At 46.3% G+C, this 17,522-nt stretch overlaps 1 protein-coding gene across 2 annotated transcripts in view; it reads left to right on the top strand.

Moving 5' to 3' along the window:
* The first annotated feature begins 496 nt into the window (after positions 1 to 496).
* The window catches only part of mst (misato mitochondrial distribution and morphology regulator), a 963,151-nt gene continuing 946,125 nt past the window's right edge, over positions 497 to 17,522 (top strand). The window contains exon 1 of one of the 2 annotated variants that reach the window (XM_068373866.1): positions 497 to 676. The gene's annotated coding sequence lies outside the window, so the exon portion shown is untranslated. Of the gene's footprint in view, positions 677 to 742; positions 858 to 17,522 lie in introns of those variants that run through there. The other variant, XM_068373867.1, reaches the window with a different exon arrangement.

The raw sequence follows: 17,522 nt of genomic DNA, 5'->3' as shown, positions 1-17,522 counted from the left end.
GAATATGAATGAAAACGGTGGTCATATTATTTAATATGTCAAAGCATTTTTCATTTATCAGTTCTTTAAGTTGAATTGTTTTATTACCAGCAATATCATGACATCCTTAGAATGTACTTACAAATGTATACGGCAGACATATCTTGTAGGTGCTGTAGTGCACATGCCGAGAGGACCGTCCCCTTAGCCTTAGAATAAAGTAAGAAAAAGTGCGCTTGGAAGTAACTCCAGAAGTCCACAACAGCATACATATAGTCTTATTTATATAATTAAAGACTCACTATTAGTCAATTACTACATTAAATATGACCTACTCTTGTAAACAATCCAGATCATATTTTTGTTAGTGCATCTATAATTTACTATATCTCCACTAAAGCAAGACATTTGTATAAAAAATGTAATACTTTCAAACACATTGCCCAACTCAATTTTTCATTGAATCCTGTAAAGACTCAATTTCACTCCAATGTAGTCACAGGAAACTTGGTTAAATAAGAAGTTGTGAACCGATACAGAGTTGTGACTATTTCGTTACTACTAATGCTCCTGACTTCTGTCCTTTCAAGTTTTGGTAGTAACTTATATTATTGTGAACAGTGTAATCTTAACCTAACCAGTAAATAGAATGAAAAGTTAACGGCAAATTTTAACAGACAAAAAAGATAGGAATAAGGTAAGATAATGTATTATTTTCTCAGTCGAACTAACCTGTCTGGTCCCGTAGGCTACCAATAATAATCACAAAGGGAGGTGAACAGGACACGCATGGAACCCACTGGAAGACCACAAAGTTAATAAAAATAGCAACGATACCCAAAGAAAAAAGGTGACATAATATTAAAGTATTCAAAATGGTAAGAAAACATGATAGGGAACTAATAGTTGTTAAGCAGAAAATGAGGAGTGTTCTTGGTGTATTGACTGGGACTTGAAATGCAGTTTTTAATGAAAATGGTAAACGTATGATAATTTTATTTCTAGCCAAGTACATGAACCATTTATTTTTCCTACTCGCTATCCTGTGTTTTATGCATTTCTGATCATGATTATTGTGGCAAACCACCTGTTTATGAGTTTTTGGATCCCCTTATATAAAGACAATTATGGGGGACCCCAGTGGGAAACTGGGGTTATTTGGGTGGAGAAATGTAATTAACGAGTGATTTGCAGTAATATTATTGGTCAGAAATGCAAAATAAGCCCAAGATAACCAGTTGGAAAAATATATGGTTCATGTAAATAGCTGAAAACCAGCCAAACATGATTATTTAACACTTTTGAGGTTTGTAAATGGGTACAAAACCTAACAAACCCACCTAACCTAACCTAGTAGTTCCTAGGTCACAATCTCTAGCTGGGGGGCAAGCCTCCCAGACCCCCCCTTCCCAGGTCACAAACCCCCAACGGGGCGGCAAGCCCCCCGACCCCCCTTCCCAGGTCACAACCGCTAGCCGGATCCCCCTTCCCAGGTCACAAAGTAAATCAGAAATAATTCCTTACCTTATAATTGACACCGTCGCTTTTTTTTTCTTGGCAATCTGTACAAAAGCTTTGCAGTAGAAAATGTGCTGGCCTTCCCTGAAAATTAAGTCCGAATCGGACCTTTGAGGCATTATTTCGCTGTTATTTTTTAATTACACATGAGTAACAATAGCTTTACACTGAACAGAGAGCATTTTCATCATAATCAATTGCCGACATAAACGAAATTACACTAAATTTCAAAATAGATTGATGTGCTTCCTCTAAGTTCCTTCTTGAAGATATCTTTACGAGATGGTGGTTAAGTTGAAACTGAACACGAAGGTGGGAAAAAAAGGGCAGTTATAGAACAACATCCGAGAACTTATGAAGACGTACTTTTAAGCTGTTAATTGGTTTAAAAAAACCACCTGACAAATACGTCTTTGTAAATGCACAGAAACCTCCCCAAACCATGGAAAAGATGCATGTGCAATAAGTCCCCTTCAGTCTCTCAGATGTAAACAATGGACTTGGAGTGAAAAACATGTTTCACATTTTAATAGACTGATATGTAAGTTCTAAAGCCCCGGCCCCTATTAAACCTATAGAGAAAAATACCAAACTAGCCAGCACTCCTCCATTTCTTATAGCGAATTCCAGTTTCACTAGAAATTAGAGCATCATATATTTACCATGAAAATAATTGAAGAAAACCATATTTTTCAATTTATAGACGTTTTAAAATTCCAGAAGTTATAGTAAACAAGTAATCAAAATGATGTAAGAATTGGTTATATTATAGAATAGTGTAGTACAATATTAGGACATTGGAACGAGGGTGGCTAGATGTCCTGCATTAGGAAGGAAAGTCTGGTTTTTGAGCAATCTGTCCTTTGTCCTGCTTCTCCTTAAGAAGGACGTTAATTTGTCCTGCTTTTTTAGTCTATAAAATATATTAATACGAAAAGTATGAATAAATACTAATACATGTACCATATTTTGGCTTTGCAGTAAATACCAAGCCTAACCAACTTACACCAGATTTGTCTATGACATATAAAACAGACTATCATTGCTTTCTCGGAAAGAGTTATAAAGTACTCAAGTGGAAGGTATCACTTCTCTGAAGACAACTTTCATAACAAATTGTCAAAATTGAGTCTAACAAGAGCAATACCTTTTGAAGAATTCTACGATGCAGCCAAGGCTTAACATTAAAAAAAAATTGTCATGTATGAATTATATGAAGAGTATGGGATTGTGGAGGCCTTTATCAAGACACCTGAGATTATAGATAGCCACAGTGAAAAAAGTTATTTCAAGCTATTTAGTAAATGTAAGGTCTTGTTAACAAATATGAAGAAGGCGAATGCTTATGTTTTCTCTTATTTCATGCAGCTATATTCACACCGAACAAGTTTTCTTCAATAATGTCTTCGGCTTGGACAAATGAGAGAAACCGTCGGCAAAAGACTTCTAGCCAATAGAAAACTTTTAGAGATGGCAAGGAAAGGGGTGAAATACAAACATTATATTACTAATATCTTTAGTTTAGGAAATAATGTTAAATTTTTTTTTGTTCTGTAACTGGAATACAAACCACGCTATTTAATAGGGGTATTACTTTCGGCGTAGCTGAAATGACGAGCCATTCATTTTTAACGAGGGTTAACTACCCACACCGCTAGTTAGTGGGGGGTAGGGAGGGTAGCTTGCTACCACTCCCCCTCACACACCTGTGATTGAGCCCACTTTGCTTTCGGCTCGGATGGTGAACGGACGTTGCTGTGCTTCATCCTCGCCGACAATTGGCAGCCATTAATGCTTTTTGCGTTTTCTTTTCTCTTAGATTGTGTGTGTGAAGTTGACTTCTGCGACCATGCGCACCTGCCCTGGACTTCCCGACCGCCCCTGTGGAACATTCATGTCGGCGGTCGAGACCGATTCTTGTGCCCTTTGTCCTTGCAGAGGTCAACGGTGTGATAGCGTCAACAAGTGTAGTGAGTGTAGGGAGTGGTCATCCTCCCAGTGGGAAAGGTTTTTGCGATGGCGGAAGAAGAGGTCCAAGTGGGATATTTCTCCTTCGAAGGTTGCTTCGAAGGGAGAAAAACCGCAAGGCCTCTTCTTCCGTCGCCCAAACCTCCTCCAAAGCTCTTACTCAGTCGGTCTCTTTCGAGAGACCGTCGAGTAGTAGCATAGACCTATTTATTTCTGACCAACCCTGGGTCTCGAGAGATGAGGTTGCTTCCCCTTGCAAAGCATCACCACCTCTCCCCCCAGGGGAGGCCTTGTCACTAACTTCCGTTTGTTCCGTAACTGGAATACAAACCACGCCATTCAATAGGGGTATTACTTTCAGCGTAGCTGAAATGACAAGCCATTAATTTTTAAAGAGGGTTTACTACCCACACCGCTAGTTAGCGGGGGTAGGGAGGGTAGCTCGCTACCGCTCCCCCTCATACACCTGTGATTGAGCCCACTTTGCTTTCGGCTCGGATGGTAAACGGACGTTGCTGTTCTTCATCCTCGCCGACAATTGGCAGCCATTAATGCTTTTTGCGTTTTCTTTTCTCTTAGACTGTGTGTGAAGTTGACTTTTGCGACCATGCGCACCTGCCCTGGACTTCCCGACCGCCCCTGTGGATCATTCACGTCGGCGGTCGAGACCGATCCTCACGCCCTTTGTCCTTCTTGCGGAGGTCAACAGTGTGATAGCGTCAACAAGGGTAGTGAGTGTAGGGAGTGGTCTTCTTCCCAGTGGGAGAGGTTTTCGCGACGACGGAAGAAGAGGTCCAAGCGGGATTTGTTCCGTAACTGACATACTGTACAAACCACGCTATTTAATAGGGGTACAGTGAACCCTCGCTACTTCGCGGTTCGACCATCGCGGATTCACCACTTCGCGGATTTTTTTCATAACCCATGTATATACATATATCGCAGATTTTCCGGAAATATCGAAAATACCGCGATGTGACCGATGGTGCGAGATTGGAGAAAGTAAGGAAAATTGAATCATGATCGATTTTCAATATAAATGAAACTTTGAGGAGCAACAAAGATATCATTTGTTAGAGAGATAGAGAGAGGTAAGGAATGGGAGGTAGTGAAAAGTAGCCCACAGAGAGAGACAGGTAGAGGTAGAGAGAGAGAGAGAGAGAGAGAGAGAGAGAGAGAGAGAGAGAGAGAGAGAGAGAGAGAGAGGGAGGGGTTTAAATGTAATAAACAAAAAAATTTGATAGGTTATAACACATTGGTGCTTATGTAATATCAACTGTATACTGTAGACGGTTTGAATAAGTTAAGAAATGGTATAAACGATACTTTGTTAGTGTATTCGTACACACTCAAGAGCGGCAGCTAGATGACAGCTGATCTAATCACAGCCAAAAGTAAAACAAAAAGAAGTCAACAATACTCGATTTTTAAAACACACCCGAAATTTAAAAACAAAAGTACACGCTTTCTTAATGTGCAATTAACTATTTAAAGAGTGGCAATTTTCTAGAATAAAATGATATTTTTAAATATTTAACTTAGCCGGTGAATATATAACTGCAACTCTGTTGCTCGACAGACAAAAAACTGTACAAAAAAAACTCGCCAGCGATCGCTATACAGGTTGCGGGTGTGCCCATCAGCGCCAGCTGTCGGCCAGATACCAAGCTCCATGTAAACAAAGACTCAATTTTCTCTCTGTCGACGTGTCGACAAGACGTACTTTACTCGCTGTTGAAACCTGGAGTTTTTCCCATCATCTTTGGTGAAGTACTATATTCTGGTTTGAGCTTTCGCAGTGCAGGTGTTTTTTCTTCATCTTAAATCTTGAACTCGTTTTGGATAGATTTAATTTTTGGTGACAAAGAGAGCATGGACTTTCTTTGACTCTTAAATGGCCGACCCTTCCCTTTGACGGAAGTGTGTTTAGGCTTTTAGTAATTATCTTATCACGTTATAAATTAATTATAGATTTTCCTCTATATATTTTATATCTCTCCGCCTTTCTTAGGCCTCTTCGATTAACTTTCCATTTATAATAAACATAAAAAATAAATTTTAATGTTTTGTTTATATGCGACCTTTCCTGAGAGTAGGCGGTCCTATCTTGGAAACCGAAGTTAAACAACGTTGAGCCCTTTGCAATCGTAAATAGCTTTTAAAGAGCTAATGATTTAAAACCTTTTAAATGAATATTTTTAATAAATATTTTATGAAAGAATTTCTTTGAATAGTCTTCGTACTATTTTCAAAGATGAACTAACGTTTAGTTTATTTATACTACGCAGTTTGCGCTCTATTGTTACGATAGAGAGAGAGAGTATCACGGTTTCACTTTGCAGAAAGAGTAAATCGATTCTGACGTTTTGTTCATTCTTCTTTCAAAGCTTAAATGTTTTAAATTCTATTTTAAAGGAACTTTTTAATTGAAAAACCTTTCAGTTTTTTTCCTTTGGTCAAATAACATGTTTTTTTTGACGAAATGTAAGTGGGCTCTTCTCTTAGGTGCGAAATCGAGAGAGAAAGAGAGAGAGAGATAGAGACGGAGGGAGAGAGAGGAGAGAAAACGTTCCGTTCAAGCGGGTAACGTTGTTCTCGAGTTGCTCTCGTCCCTAGTCTCGGTACGGGGAGAAAGGATAAAACGTTTTTAGTTTTTTATTCTCGTCCCCAGGCTATGTGCGGTTAGAGATTGAAAACGTAGTTTTGAATGAACTAGTGTTTAGTCTCTTCCCCAGCCACTGAATTTTTTATCTTAAAATATGTTTTCTGTTTTTTGCTGGTATTAATGAGCTTGCATTATACGACTGATTTCGCAATTACTACCTTTTGATGAGGGTAGAATTGCGTGCTTCAGGTAGAAATCAGTAAAAGTTTTGATTTCAGTGAAATAAGTGCAAAACAGAAAATCGAAGTGATAAAGTGATATTGCGCTAAGTGTTACAGTGTTGCGTCCGAGGGTTCGTCTGTTCGTGCCTGTTGTTCACCTAGTCCGGGACCTCTTGCAAGCTCCCAAACCCAGGGGAGAAGTAATGTCGAACGACTTATGGGTTCAAGAGACCTTGATCAACGAACAGACGTTTCCCTCTATGGTATCGGGTGTATCTTACCAAGATCTCCCCTACCATAAGGCGAGAGAGACGTTTTTTCTCCTCGTCATCCGAAGGCTTTTCGCATAAGAGACCTGTAATAAGGTTTCGAAGCCCTTAAGCGAAAGTCAGTCCTTTTAGGACAGGTCCAGCGTCCTGCTTGCAGCCATTAGGACAGCTCTGACCCTATGCAGTCTCGGAAAACTGCTCGCCGCCTAACAAAAGCGTAACACAGACTCCGAGAGTCTTTTTTGTTGGCAAAGTGTTGCGGTCACAGACGTTACCCTCGTCTCTTACCACAACCATTTCCGTTGATCCTTAATGGGTTGTACGGCAAGACATACAGAATATGCTTGCCTCCCTTATGTAAGACTATTCTGCCGATTAGTCCGTTGAGTCTAGCCGTTTATCTCATCGATATCCTGGCTTTCAGCCAACCTAACGTTCCTTTGTGCTTCCTGTTGACGTTGGCGTAGCTAAGTCACGTCAGTCAGGTTGTTTAGAACCACACTCGATGCGGTCTCGTGTGGATTTTCAGCTACATTTGGACATTAGGCCACTTGCTGATGCTCCTGTTGATGTTCAGGACGTTTGCTAACAATCGGAGTTGACTTGTTTTGACGCTGAGCGTCAACCTCCGCATTCTAGAGTTGTTTTGACTGCTCAGTCTAAGCAGTCAAAGCAGTCTCGAGTGGACGCTGTGCGTCCTCACGCACCTGTTGTTGTTGACAGTTCACAGACTGTCAAGCAGTTACATGACGTTGCGTCCTGGTCTCTCGCACCTGTTGTTGTTGACAGTTCACAGACTGTCAAGCAGTTACATGACGTTGCGTCCTGGTCCGCTACTAATGCACCAGTGCGTGTGGACTCTGCTTGTAAAGCATTGCCACCACGGTAGGCCTCTCCCTTGCTTGAGACTCAGCTTTTATCGGACAAGGTTCCTGTAGATGAGGAAGTTGCTGTTCCCCTCCTACTGATATTCCCTTGAGGACTCTGTCAGACGGAGAGGAGCCTAAAGCTGCTTAGCCCTCTATGGACTTTAATTAAATCATGATGATTTTTTTAAGGATCTTTGTCCGGATCTTTTTGTAACTGCTGCTCCTCGTTCGCCTAGACGTCAGAGCTTACACTAGGCCTAGCTACTTCGAAGCCGTTGTTTATAAGCTAGTGCTCTCTCGCTCTCCTAGAGAGCTTTACGTTTGCTAGGCGACTGGTTTATCACCAGGAGGAGTTTGGGGGATACAGCCTTTGCTTTCCCTTCTTTTAAACTGGCATATAGAGCGAAAGTCTGATATGACACGAGAGAAGTTCTCGGCTTGGGAGTTCATGCCTCTGCCCAGATAGACTTCTCAAATCTCGTAGACTCTCCCTGGCGCCTGGCCAGGAGACGCTCCAAGTTTTTTACAGGTCAACTTCACAGCTGTTTTCGAGCCTTTGAAGTTTTGCTGTACAATTATGTCATGCATAAACAAGGCTTTCAGGGATGGAAAGCGGTACCGCCTCAGTCGCTAACCCCGTCTGTTGCCGCACCTGCTCCCGTAGACCCTAAATGGGCTTTGCTGCAAGACATGCAGTCCAAGCTTGCGTCCTTGATAGAGGACTTTAATGCGGAGAAGGTTGCTGCCGAACCTTCTGGCCAACAACCTTCCAACCGGTCGGTTGTGCGTCCTGTTGACGCTGAGGTAACCTTCTCGCGTCTACCAGTTGAGGTGGTTCCTCCACCGATGCAACCCAGTGTGGGTTGCCAGCCGCACGTTGACGTTAAGCGACGCTCGGAGGTGGTTGTTGACGTTCAGGACGTTCAACAACCAGCAGAGGTGACTTGTTGTGACGCGGTGTGTCAACCTCAGCAACCTGGTATGGTGTTGACTGCACAACCCAGACGGTCTAGACAGTCTCGGGTGGACGCTGTGCTTCCTCGCGCACCCATGGTTGTTGACAGTTCACAGACTGTGCAGCAGTTCCATGACGTTGCGTCCGGCTCCGTCACGCATGCACCAGTGCGACCGGACTCAGCGAGCCAGACGTTGCCCACTCCGTTGCTGTTTCCTCATCAGTTTTCGGATGAGGAACTATCTGATGAGGACGTTGCTGAACAACAAGACGATCAGCCCCCAGAATAGATCAAGCCCTGCTATCCATCCAGAAGATGCTGAAGAAGGAACGCTGCTCAGTCAGGCTGTGGATGAGTCTGGTGGGGACGCTGTCATCCCTGGAACAGTTTGTATCACTAGGAAGACTACACCTCCGTCCTCTTCAATACCATCTGGCTTTTCACTGGAAAAAGGACAAGACGCTAGAAGCGGTCTCGATCCCGATTTCCGGAAAGATAAAGTCTTGTCTGACTTGGTGGAAGGACAATATCAACCTAAGAGAGGGTCTTCCCTGGCTGTTCAGACTCCCTACCACGTTCTCTTCTCGGACGCATCGGACTTGGGCTGGGGCGCGACACTGGACGGTCGGGAATGCTCAGTTCTGTGGAACTCGAGTCAGAGGAGCATGCATATCAACTGCAAGGAGCTGTTGGCAGTTCATCTGGCCTTGAAAAGCTTCGAGTATCTCCTTCGAGGCAAAGTGGTGGAAGTAAACTCGGACAACACCACGGCCTTGGCGTACATCTCCAAACAAGGAGGTACCCACTCACTGACGTTGTACGAGATCGCAAGGGACCTGCTCATCTGGTCAAAAGGTCAAGACATCTCCCTAGTAACGAGGTTCATCCAAGGCAACTTGAATGTCATAGCAGATTGTCTCAGTCGGAAAGGGCAAGTAATTCCAACAGAATGGACCCTCCACAAGGATGTGTGCAAGAGACTTTGGGCCACTTGGGGCCAACCAACCATAGATCTCTTTGCAACCTCGCTGACCAAGAGGCTTCCAATCTATTGCTCCCCAGTCCCGGACCCAGCAGCAATACATATAGATGCCTTCCTCCTAGATTGGTCACATCTGGATCTCTACGCATTCCCACCGTTCAAGATTGTCAACAAGGTACTGCAGAAGTTCGCCTCTCACAAAGGGACAAGGTTGACGTTAGTTGCTCCCCTCTGGCCCACGAGAGAATGGTTCACCGAGGTACTTCGATGGCTAGTAGACGTTCCCAGAAGTCTTCCTCTAAGGGTGGACCTTCTACGTCAGCCTCACGTAAAGAAGGTACTGTACACCAAAGCCTCCTCGCTCTTCGTCTGACTGCCTTCAGACTATCGAAAGACTCTCGAGAGCTAGAGGCTTTTCGAAGGAGGCTGCCAGTGCGATTGCTAGAGCAAGGAGAGCGTCCACCATTAGAGTCTACCAGTCGAAGTAGGAAGCCTTCCGAGACTGGTGCAAGTCAGTTTCTGTATCCTCGACCAGTACCTCTGTAGCTCAAATAGCTGATTTTCTCTTATACCTGAGAAAAGGACGATCCCTTTCAGCTCCCACTATCAAGGGCTACAGAAGCATGTTGGCATCAGTCTTCCGGCATAGAGGCTTAGATCTTTCCAACAGTAAAGATCTTCAAGACCTCCTTAAGTCTTTTGAGACCACCAAGGAGCGTCGTTTGGCTACCCCTGGATGGAATTTAGACGTGGTGCTAAAATTCCTCATGTCAGACAGGTTTGAGCCGTTACAATCAGCCTCCCTGAAAGATCTCACTCTAAAGACTCTTTTCCTGGTATGCTTAGCCTCGGCTAAAAGAGTCAGTGAGATTCATGCCTTCAGCAAGAACATCGGATTTTCGTCAGAAAAAGCCACCTGTTCGCTGCAACTTGGTTTTCTAGCCAAAAATGAGCTGCCTTCTCGGCCTTGGCCTAAATCTTTCGATATTCCCAGCTTATCGGAGATCGTAGGCAATGAACTAGAAAGAGTCTTATGCCCTGTTAGAGCTCTTAAGTTCTATTTAAAGCGTACCAAACCCTTACGAGGCCAATCTGAAGCTTTATGGTGTTCAGTTAAGAAACCATCTTTACCTATGTCAAAGAATGCTTTATCATACTTTATCAGATTGTTAATACGAGAAGCTCATTCACATCTGAGTGAGGAAGACCAAGCTTTGCTTAAGGTGAAGACGCACGAAGTTAGAACTGTAGCAACTTCCGTGGCCTTTAAGCAAAATAGATCTCTGCGAAGTATAATGGACGCAACCTATTGGAGAAGCAAGTCAGTGTTCGCGTCTTTTTATCTAAAGGATGTCCAGTCTCTTTACGAGAACTGCTACACACTGGGACCATTCGTAGCAGCGAGTGCAGTAGTGGGTGAGGGCTCAACCACTACAATTCCCTAATTCCATATCCTTTTAATCTGTCTCTTGAAATGTTTTTAATGTTGTTTTTATGGGTTGTCCGGAAGGCTAAGAAGCCTTTCGCATCCTGGTTGATTTGGCGGGTGGTCAAAGTCATTTCTTGAGAGCGCCCAGATTAGGGGTTTGATGAGGTCCTGTTGTATGGGTTGCAGCCCTTGATACTTCAGCTCCTAGGGGTCTATCAGCATCCTGAGAGGATCGCGAGGCTCTGTAAGGAAGACGTACTTATAAGGCAGAGTAATCGTACAAGTCGACTTCCTTACCAGGTACCTATTTATTTTGTTTTTGTTATTTTGATAACTTCTAAAATGAAATAAAAACTCTTAACTCATAAAATGTAAACATATTTTACTGGTATCTACCCACCATCCTGGGTGTGAATCAGCTATATATTCACCGGCTAAGTTAAATATTTAAAAATGATATTTTAATTATAAAATAAATTTTTGAATATACTTACCCGGTGAATATATAAATTAAATGACCCTCCCTTCCTCCCCAATAGAGACGCAGTGGGACGAGGAGAAAATTGAGTCTTTGTTTACATGGAGCTTGGTATCTGGCCGACAGCTGGCGCTGATGGGCACACCCGCAACCTGTATAGCGATCGCTGGCGAGTTTTTTTGTACAGTTTTTTGTCTGTCCAGCAACAGAGTTGCAGCTATATATTCACCGGGTAAGTATATTCAAAAATTTATTTTATAATTAAAATATCATTTCTCAAAAAATAGTGGTTTGCTGATGAAATCGGATGCCGTATTTTTAGCTATGATTGAAATGGATGTAGACTCGGCCTAATTTTTTCGTTTCGTATTGACACTAAGAAAACTAATTTTAGTTTCTTCATCTAAATGTAAGTATTGTATAACACGAAGAGAGAGAGAGAGAGAGAGAGAGAGAGAGAGAGAGAGAGAGAGAGAGAGAGAGAGAGAGAGAGAGAGAGAGAGAGAAGAGAGAGAGAGAGAGAGAATCAGCTGTTGTAATCAAATGGCGTGTTTTTGTTTCATGAGAATTTCATCGCCACGACTATAACAACAACATACTGTACTGAACTTTACAGTATTATACAGACTACTGTAATATGATAAAGTAAAATATTTGTAATCTATTTTATATGAAATGGGGCTATTTTTTTTGTTTAAAATTTACATTGACGTATGTGAAACAACTCTCTCTCTCTCTCTCTCTCTCTCTCTCTCTCTCTCTCTCTCTCTCTCTCTCTCTCTCTCTCGTAGATTGTTTTCCTGCTTTGCTACGTATGTATGATTTTATATAGATACGGTAAATAATATTTGTAATAACATATTTTATAAAAGCTTTTACTGTAATATCATTATTTATCACTTTCGTCATGCGCGTTAAATTCCTTAGTTTGTTTACTGAGCGTACTTTATGACGCCGTCGTTTAAGGCGGCGTCATAAAGAAAAACATTTCATTTGGAAGTCCTAAGAAAAATTAAGTAAAACATTAGTAATAACCAAATCAACATACTGTACTGAATAATCAATATAATGGATGCAAAAGCTTACCTATACACAGATGTGTAAATGCGTTTTTTTCTTCATTATGATCAGAGATAAACATAAACAAAACATTGGTTGCCATTTTTTATCGTGCTATTTGGCGTGTTTAGGAAACGCATGATATAAAATCGCCTTTAATATCTGTGCCTGTTTTAGTTTAGGGTTCTGTAGTACATGCATTAAGTGCTCTGTACATTAAAGGGTAGTTTGTTAACAGTACTACATACAAGGGAAGGTTTTAAGTCTGAATATATATGTTAAATAAATAGGAAAATATGGTGTCACTACTTCGCGGATTTTCACCTATCGCGGCCGGGTCTGGAACCTATCTACCGCGATAAACGAGGGTTCACTGTATTACTTTCGGCGTAGCTGAAATAACAAGCTATTAAAATTTAACGAGGGTTTACTACCCACACCGCTAGTTAGCGGGGGTAGGGGAGGGTAGCTCGCTACCCCCCCCCCCCCCCCCCCCCCGCACACACACACACACACCTGTGCTTGAGCTCACTTTGCTCTCGGCTCGGATGGTAGACGGACGTGTCCTCTCTCATCCTCGCCTCTCTTTTGGCAGCCATTAATGCTTTTTTGCTTTTTCTTTGACAGGTTTGTGTGTGAAGTTGGCCTCTGCGACTATGCGCACCTGTCCTGGATTACCCGACCGCCCCTGCGGAACATTCAAGTTGGCAGTCGAGACAGACCCTCACACCCTTTGCCCTAACTGTAGAGGTCAACGGTGTGAAAGTAATAACAAGTGTGGTGAGTGTAGGGAGTGGTCTACCTCCCAGTGGGAGAGGTTTTCTCGGCGACGTAAGAAGAAGTCCAAGCGGGATCTTTCTCCTTCGAAGGTTTCTTTGAAAGGAGAAAAACCCAAGGACTCTTCTTCCGTTGCCCAAACCTCCTCCGAAGCTCCCATTAGAGCGGTCTCTTTCGAGAGGTCGTCGAGTGGTGGCGTAGACCATGGTTCTGTTTTCCAAACTCGGGGTTCGAGAAATGGCGTTGCCTCCCCTAGCGAGGCAGCTCCACCTCTCCCCCCGGGGGAGGATGTGTCATTAACCAATCTTTTTAAATATTTAACTTAGCCAGTGGATATACAGTATATATAACTAACGTCTCCGACGGTCCGGCAGCCGATTCAAAACTCGTGGGCGATCGAGGGGTTGGGTTGCTGGGTGGACACTAGCGCCAACACTCGCCAGGATACCATCACTATTCCAAAGTTCTCCAGTTCTTCTCTGCCGAGTTTGGTGTAAACGTTGATTCCTTGCTCGCACTAACCTCAAGTTGTTCCGTAACCGAAATACAAACCACGCTATTTACATAGGGGTTTACTTTCGGCGTAGCTGAAATGACGAGCCATTAGAATTTTAACAAGGGTTTAACTACCCCCCGCTAGTTAGCAGGGGGTAGGGAAGGGGTAGCTTGCTACCCCTCCCCCCCCACACACCAGTGAGTTGTCCCACTTCACTTTTGGCTCGGACGAAGTAGAGACGATGCTGTTTTCGTCCTCGTTAATGACAGCCTTAATTTGTTTTTTTGCATTTTCTAGTTCTGTGTGTTTGGAAGTTGGCCTTGACCGTTTTCTTCGTTATGCGCAAGTTCCCTGGACTCGCTGGCCGCCCTTGTGGGACCTTCATGTCAGCGGAGGACACTGAACCTCACACCCTTTGCCCGCAGTGCCGAGGCCGACGGTGTGATAGGGAGAATACTTGCATTGAGTGTTGGGAGTGGTCTGCCTCCCAGTGGGAGAAGTTCGGCCGTCGGCGTAAGAAGAAGTCCAAGAGAGACCGTTCTCCTTCAGGGGCAACCTTGAAGAAGGAAGGCTCTAAGGACTCCTCTTCCGCCGCCCGAACCTCCTCCGAAGCTCCCACTCGATCGGTCTCTCGTGAGAGACTGCCGAGTGGTAGCGCAGGCCCTAGTGGTGTTTCCCGACCTCGGGGTGCGGGAGAGGGCATTGCCTCCTTTAGCGTGGCAGCTCCCTCTTCTCCTCCGGGGGAGGATAATTTGGAATTTGATGAATATGACCAAACTGTGTCTAATAATGATTTGTTCCAGCTTTGTGCTTCCTTGGGGCTTAAGGGCTCGCCCTCCAAGGAAGCCCTGTTTGACCTGATCCAGTTGGGGGCTGCGGTCAAACAGTCGCCGGTAATACCGGAGGTATTCCCTTCGGATTTTGTCGACACTGTTTTGGCTGAGCCTTCCGACGGGTCTGGTCAAACCCTTGATACTGCTCCTGTTGTGGACGTTGCTGAGAGCTCTCCGCCCCCCTCCGAAGATCCTCCGAGGGGGGAGGGGAGTCCCACGGTCTCTCCTGCGGGTGGGTCTCCCCCTCGGGGGAGCGCGCTGACAGAGACTCCTCTTCGGAGGATTGATGACCCGGACGCCCTTCCTCGTGGTCGTATTCGACGTAAGGCCCGTCGGCCTCTTCGCAGCAGAGGACTTCCTTCTCCCTATAAAGGAATTAGGAGGTGCCTCTTTGGGCCGTCCCCTCCTGATCCTCCCCCTAAGGAGGAGCCCCCCGTCAGGAGCAGCCCGTCACAGCAGCGCCCCTTGACCTCTCCGCGGATCGTTCGCGATCCCCTACGCCTGTCAGACCTTCCGACCTGCCTTCTCCGTTCCTGGCTGCAGATTCGCTTTGGGCACCTTCTCACCCTGTTATCGAACAGGCACCGATCCCTTCGGGGAAAAGGGACTCTACTCACGGTGTGGGTAAGTCCCTTGCGCGTCAGGGTTCCCCTGCGCGTTCGCGTGCAGTAGCGCTCAAGCGCTCCCCAGAGTTACAGTCTTCGGACTTAACTCGCCAGCGATCACCTGCTCGCCAGCGCTCTCCTGCGAAGCAGCGCCCTCATGTTCCTGATGTGCGCAAGGCGCACCCACGTTCTCCTGAGCGCCCTCGTTCTCCTGTGCGCAGCCGCGCTACTGTTCAGCCTGTTCCTGATGCGCTCCCAGCGCGCCAACAATCACCACCGCGTCCACGATCGCCAGATCTGGACTTAGGCAAGGGTTCCATCCCGTCGCCTCGCCCACGCGCATCTGCGCGCCCTCCTGCTCCGGCGCAACAGCGAGCTAAAGCTCCTGTTTGCGAGCGTTTGCCTGCGTGTTCGTCTCCGTCCACCTCTTCAGATGTGAGCAGTAATCTTACTACGTGCCAACGATCTCCTGCGTGTTCACGCGATCACTCGCCTGTGCGCAAACGCTCTCCTGGGGGCCATCGCCCTCTTAAGTCTGATCGCCCCAGGTCTCCGACTCGCCCGCACGATAAATCGCCTGTGCGCAGTCGTTCGCCCGTCCGTGACACGCGCCGTCGTTCTTTGGAGTACACGCGACATCGCTCGCCAAAGCGCCGGCGTTCTCTCCACCTGGCAAACGCGTGTGGAAGAATGCGCGCGGGAGCGGTCGCTCGTGGGCGTGGGCGCGATGGCGCGTGGACACGATGGCGCGTTGGCGAGGGAACGCGTTGATCCCCATTCTCGCAGGGATCATCAGCGCGGCCAACTGATAGGGACACGGACTTCCAGATCAGCCTCTGGATCGCCTCCGTGCAAGCGTAGGATTGCCTACCAGGACCAGGAAGGATCTACGGAGAGGTCCATGCAACATTCTTTTTCCTATTCTTTTCAGGCAGGCCCCGTGGTGTCCACTCCGAAGGGTTAGGAGATCCTCTTCCCTCTAGCAGGGATAACTGACACAGCGTCAGTTATCCGTCAGCCTTGGTTCCGTCACATAACGAACGCAGTGGTTCAGGCTGTGAAGCCTGCCCTCGTTGATATGGGACTTAAACCAACGGCAGACTCATCCCCGCTGAAGAGAAGGAGAGGAGTGGACTTCGTGGTGACTTCTCCTCGGGAGAAGTTGGCTCCCAAGAGGTCGGTCAGGAGGACGCCTACGCCTTCTCCTACGCGTGCTGTTTCTCCTCCTGCGGTCGGGGTGGATCCGTCCTCAGGAGAGTCCAGCGAGGCAGGGTTGTCCCCCACGGCACCAATGGGAGGAACCCCTCCTCTTCGGAGAGAAACTTCTCGCGAGGAAGCCCCTTCCGGACCTCTTTGCTGGAGTCCTGTATTCCTCCTAGGAGGGAGCCCAAGGACTCCAAGACGATTCCTAAATCGTCATTCAAGATCCGTCCAGAGCAAACTAGACCCCGGGAGGACGTCCACGTATCTCCCCAAGATGAGCCTTTGGGGACCGGAGACTTAGCTGCCAGTCGGCAAGGAGGAGACCAGTTCGAGTCGGAACACGCTTTCTGGCAGGTCCTATGCTTGATGAGGCAACTCAACAAGTTTAAGGACCCGGAGACTGCCCCTCGTGAGGGCAAGGACACGGTGCTAGACCAAGTCTACGGCACCCAGAAACCCCCTAAGTCCAGCGCAGCTTTGCCTTGGTCCAAAGGGGTGAAAGGGGCCAGGGACAGGGTCGAAGCTCAGCTCTCCGAGCTCGCCTCCTCCGGTCGTTCTTCTGCCGGGTTCAAACTCCTCCCGCCTCCTCGAGTGCATCAGAGGAGGTACTTTGAGATCATGGGGGAGTCCAGTATGGCCCTTCCGCTCCACCATTCCGTGGAAGAGCTGACCAGGGGAACTCCTCTCGAGAAGCTCTCCGCCCGGCAGGTGACGTTCTCGGCGTCGGAGGTCCTGAACCTTGAGAAGGTCGCGAAGACTTCGTGGCTGGACGTTTGGCTGGGATCTCTGGGCATGCTATTGTGCTCTGAGGATCTGTCCAAAGAGAGCAATAGGAAGGCTTTGGAGACCTTCCTCCTCTCGGGAACGCGTTCGATCGAGTTCCTCGCTCACCAGGTTGCTAACCTGTGGGCTAACTCAATCCTCAAGTGTCGCGACGCAGTGACCGAGAAGTTCCATCCGAAGGTCCCCGCCGTGGACGTCTGCAGGCTCAGGCACTCCTCCGTCACTGGGAGGGATCTGCTTGAGCCCAGGGACATAGAACGAATAGCTGAGAGGTGGGGGAGATCGAATCAAGATTCTCTCCTCCAGAGGGCCCTGACATCTCGGCCCTACAAGCCTCCGGCACCTCAACAGCAACAGCAGCCTCGCAAGACACCGAAGCAGGCTCCGGCAGCTAAGGCAGCGGTGTCTAAGCCGCAGCCCTTTCAAATCAAGGACAGAAGGCGCGGCAAGTCCTCTAGGGGAGGAAAGAATCCTAGGGGCAGCGGCCGTGGC

The sequence above is a fragment of the Palaemon carinicauda genome, chromosome 5 (assembly GCF_036898095.1).
Source record: "Palaemon carinicauda isolate YSFRI2023 chromosome 5, ASM3689809v2, whole genome shotgun sequence".
NCBI classification, from domain to species: domain Eukaryota; kingdom Metazoa; phylum Arthropoda; class Malacostraca; order Decapoda; family Palaemonidae; genus Palaemon; species Palaemon carinicauda.
The sequence above is the reverse complement of the archived record's forward strand: the minus strand, read 5'-3'. Positions and strand labels throughout refer to the sequence as shown.